This window comes from Triticum dicoccoides, chromosome 2A (assembly GCF_002162155.2).
Source record: "Triticum dicoccoides isolate Atlit2015 ecotype Zavitan chromosome 2A, WEW_v2.0, whole genome shotgun sequence".
Lineage (NCBI taxonomy): Eukaryota > Viridiplantae > Streptophyta > Magnoliopsida > Poales > Poaceae > Triticum > Triticum dicoccoides.
In genome coordinates this window covers 285,249,438-285,254,716 of record NC_041382.1, presented here as the reverse complement: position 1 = coordinate 285,254,716, position 5,279 = coordinate 285,249,438, and positions in this window count along the sequence as shown.

Below are 5,279 nucleotides of genomic sequence, written 5' to 3'. Positions count from 1 at the left end.
ATTTCATCGCGATTTACGATACGGAGCCACCGCCAAGCCCTAAAACCTCTCGGGAGTGCTGATCTAGAGTCCGTTCGGGCCTCCGGAGAGGGGGATTCATCACCGTCGTCATTATCAACCATCCTCCATCACCAATTTCATGATGCTCACCGCCGTGCGTGAGTAATTCCATCGTATGCTTGCTGGACGGTGATGGGTTGGATGAGATTTATCATGTAATCGAGTTAGTTTTGTTAGGGTTTGATCCCTAGTATCCACTATGTTCTAAGATTGATGTTGCTATGACTTTGCTATGCTTAATGCTTATCACTAGGGCCCGAGTGCCATGATTGCAGATCTGAACCTATTATGTTTTCATCTGTATATGAGAGTTCTTGATCCTATCTTGCAAGTCTATAGTCACCTATTATGTGTTATGATCCGTTAACCCCGAAGTGACAATAATCAGGATACTTACCGGTGATGACCGTAGTTTGAGGAGTTCATTTATTCACTATGTGCTAATGCTTTTTTCCGGTTCTCTATTAAAAGGAGGCCTTAATATCCCTTAGTTTCCATTAGGACCCCGCTGCCACGGGAGGGTAGGACAAAAGATGTCATGCAAGTTCTTTTCCATAAGCACGTATGACTATATTCGGAATACATGCCTACATTACATTGATGAATTGGAGCTAGTTCCGTGTCACCCTATGTTATGACTGTTACATGACGAACCACATCCGGCATAATTATCCATCACTGATCCGATGCCTACGAGCTTTCCATATACTGGTTTACGCTTATTTACTTTCCTATTACTATTGTTACAATCACTACAAAATACCAAAAACATTACTTTGCTTTCGTTACTCTTTTGTTACTGTTACCATCACTATCATATTACTTTTCTACTAAACACTTTGCTGCAGATACTAAGTTTCCAGGTGTGGTTGAATTGACAACTCAGCTGCTAATACTTGAGAATATTCTTTGGCTCCTCTTGTGTCGAATCAATAAATTTGGGTTGAATACTCTACCCTCGAAAGCTGTTGCGATCCCCTATACTTGTGGGTTATCAAGACTAATTTCTGGCACCGTTGCCGGGGAGCATAGCTCTATTCTTTGAGTCACTTGGGTATATCTGCTAGACACTATGAAGAATTTGAAAGACTGTAAGACAACAATTTATCCCTCAACTATGAGGGGAGGTAAGGAACTGCCATCTAGCTCTGCACTTGATTCACCTTTTGTTATGAGTAAATTTGCGACACCTACACCTACTTCTTCTATTCGTTCTGATATGTCGCATGTTATTGATGATGCCACTTCTGCTATACATGATACTTATGATGAAACTACCTCTATGCCTGATACTACTATGCCACTTACTGATTTTCTCGAGGAACGACTTGCTAGGGCTAGAGAGATTGAAAATATTGAATCTCATTATGATGATGAAGAATCACTTGTTATTCCTGAGGGTTATTTATTTCATCAAGAAGCTTATTTATCTATTTTAGCTTGCAAAGATAGATATGAACTCAAAAGGTTATTAGCTAAATGGAATAAGCAATCTCTAAATGCTAGGATGAAACCTGACCCTGCTTTTGCTACTTCACCTATCTGTGTTACTGATAAGGATTATGAATTCTCTGTTGATCCTGATATAATTACTTTCGTTGAATCTGATCCTTTTCATGGCTATGAATCTGATATAGCCTCCCTGTTCACTAATGATGAGAAATCTCTCTACTTTATATCCTCAAAATATTTCCGTTCTCATTAAAGGGTGATGCTAAAATATGGTTTAATTCTCTTGATCCTGGTTGTGTGCGTTGTCCCCAGGATATGATTGACTACTTCTCTGCTAAATATTTCCCTGCTAAATATTTCCCTGCTCATAAGAAACAAGCTGCTTTAAAGGTAATATACAACTTTGTGCAAATTAAAGAAGAGAGTCTCCCACATCTTGGGGGAGGCTTCTCAAGTTACTTAATGCTTTGCCTGATCATCCTCTTAAGAAAAATGAAATACTTGATATCTTTTATAATGGACTAACTAATGCTTCCAGAGATTACCTAGATAGTTGTGCTGGTTCTCTTTTCAGGGAAAGAACACCGGATGAAGCTGAAATCTTATTGAACAATATGTTGACAAATGAAAATAATTGGGCACCTCCTGAGCCAGCTCCTGCTCCAATTAATGAGCCTATTCCTAAACCAACTCCGAAGATATGCAAGAGGCAAAGAAATCTATGAAAGAAAAAGGTATTAAAGCTGAAGATGTTAAGAATTTACCTCCTATTGAAGAAATACATGGTCTTAATTTACCGCCTGCCGAAGACACATATGATCTTGATGCTTCACTTATTGAAGAACCTCCAGACCTCGATAACCCGACACAGGTAGTAAAGGTAAATTCTCTCTATAGATATGATAGAGCTGAAATCCCTCCTACTAAATTGGTAGTCAGTGCTTGGATGAGTTTGATAATTTTATGTTTAAGCAAGAAGACTTCAATGCTTATTTTGGTAGACAATTAAAACAAGATGCTGATATGATTAAATACTTGGGTGATTATATGGCTAATATTAGAGGTGAACTTAAACTTGTTAGCAAACATGCTTCTATGGTTACCACTCAAGTAGAACAAGTACTTAAAGCTCAAAAGGAATTTCTCAATGAGATGAATAGTAAGAAAAATAATTATGCTGTTAAAGTGGCTACTAGAACTGGTAGAATGACTCAGGAACCTTTGTATCCTGAAGGCCACCCTAAGAGAATTGAGCAAGATTCTCAGAGAAATAATATTGATGCACCTGGTTCTTCTAAAAGGAAGAAAAAGAAAAATGATAGAACTGTGCAAGCTTCTAGCGAACCTATTGCTGAACCACCCGATAATCCAAATGGTATATCTATGTCTGATGCTGAAACACAATCTAGCAATGAACATGAACCTAATGAAAATGTTAATGATGATGTTCATAATAATGCTCAACCTAGTAATGATAATGATGTAGAAATTGAACCTGCTGTTGATCTTGATAACCCACAATCAAAGAATCAACGTTATGATAAGAAAGACTTTGTTGCTAGGAAACGTGGTAAAGAAAGAGAACCTTGGGTTCAGAAACCCATGCCTTTTCCTCCCAAACCATCCAAGAAAAAGGATGATGAGGATTTTGAGCGCTTTGCTGAAATGATTAGACCTATCTTTTTGCTTATGCGATTGACTGATATGCTCAAAATGAATCCTTATGCTAAGTACATGAAAGATATTGTTACAAATAAAAGAAAGATACCATAAGCTGAAATTTCCACCATGCGTGCTAATTATACTTTTAAGGGTGGAATACCAAAGAAACTTGGTGATCCAGGAGTACCTACTATACCATGCTCCATTAAAAGAAACTATGTTAAAACTGCTTTATGTGATCTTGGAGCTGGTGTTAGTGTTATGCCTCTCTCTTTATATCATAGACTCGGCTTGAATAAGTTGACACCTACTGAAATATCTTTGCAAATGGCTGATAAATCAACTGCTATACCTATCGACATTTGTGAGGATGTGCCTGTTGTGGTTGCAAATGTTACTACTTTAACGGACTTTGTTATTCTTGGTGTTCCTGAGGACGATAGTATGTCTATTATTATTGGAAGACCTTTTCTTAATACTGCAGGGGCTGTTATGGATTGCAACAAAGGCAATGTCACTTTTCATGTTAATGGTAATGAGCATACGGTACACTTTCCAAGGAAACAACCTCAAGTTCATAGTATCAATTCTATCGGAAAAATTCCATCGATTATATTTGGAGGTTTTGAATTTCCTCTTCCTACTGTCAAGAAGAAATATGATATACTTATTATTGGGGATGTGCATATCCCCGTTGAGGTAACCTAGTGTTATTCGAAATTTCTCCGGTTTCATGTTAATCGGAATGAGTTTGTTAACAAGACTTGATCAACCTTGTTAGTGGATTCCTTTTGATGAGCATGAGATGGATGAAACTAGAAGCACAACCTTCTGTACCCTCTCTACACTTTCTGTTATTTAGTTGAAATAAAGTAAAAATAAATAATTTTCTGTCTGTTATCTGATTATCCGTGCAATATAAAAATACCTCGAAAATAAAAGTTCTCCTAATGCCCTAAAAATTATATGATTTTTTCTAGAATATTTGAGGATTTAAGGAACAAAGAACACACCAGGGGGGCCAACCACCTTGCCACGAGGGTGGAGGGCGCACCCACCCCCCTAGGGCGCGCCCCCTGCCTCGTGGGCCCACGGTGGCCCTCCTCCACTTATTCATGCACCCATCCTCTTCTTCTTCCTCCCACAAACACGAAAAACCAACTCAAGCACGAGTTCCAGCCCTCTTTGCTGCCATTTTCGATCTCCTTGCTCAAAGCACCTCTCACAAAACTGCTTGGGGAGATTGTTCCTTGGTATGTGACTCCTCCATTGGTCCTATTAGTTTTTGTTCTAGTGCTTTATTCATTGCAAATTTTTGCTGCTTAGGTGACCCGGTTCTTGATCTTGCATGTAAAATTTATATGGTCAAAAGTACTTTTGATGCATGATATAGGCTCTAGGCACTTGTAGGAGTGGTTGCTATTAATATTATTGAGTTTGGTTTACTTTTATTTTGAAGTTACTAAAAAAATTTAGAATTTTTCAGAGGAAGAAAAATGCTTAGGAAGATGTTCCAAGGTGGTTCTTCAAAGAAGCAAGGACCTAGGATTGCAATGCGTGATGCTGACGAAGAGCCACCAAGAGACGCTCCAGTGCATCCTTGTGAGTGGCCTTCTGAAAATTTTATGGATCGAGTGGGAATAAAAGAACAATTCAACGCATATTTGTGTAACGCTGATCTTGTGAGCTTCGAGGAAGAGAAGTGCAGTCAGTATCATAACCTCACTAGTTCCTTTGTGAGGAGGTTTGAATTTTCCACTTCACGTAATTCTCCAACTGTCCTATTTGATCTTTATGATAAATCTTATACCATGGACTTAGAGGATTTTACCACTTCATGCAAACTTCCACAATGGGGTAGTATAAGGGATCCTCACAAATCTGAATTTAGAGATTTTCTTGCTAATATAACTGTGGGAGAATCTAGAGATATTACACAAGCTACCATAGGGAGCATCCACTTTCCTGCTATACATTATTTTGCTCTATTCATAGGTAGATGCATAAATGGTAAAGATGAGTCATGTCACATGTGTGTCCCTGACCTCAGTATTCTTAGGAGTGTCGTGTTAGGAGACAAATCATATAATTTGGGAGCCATTGTT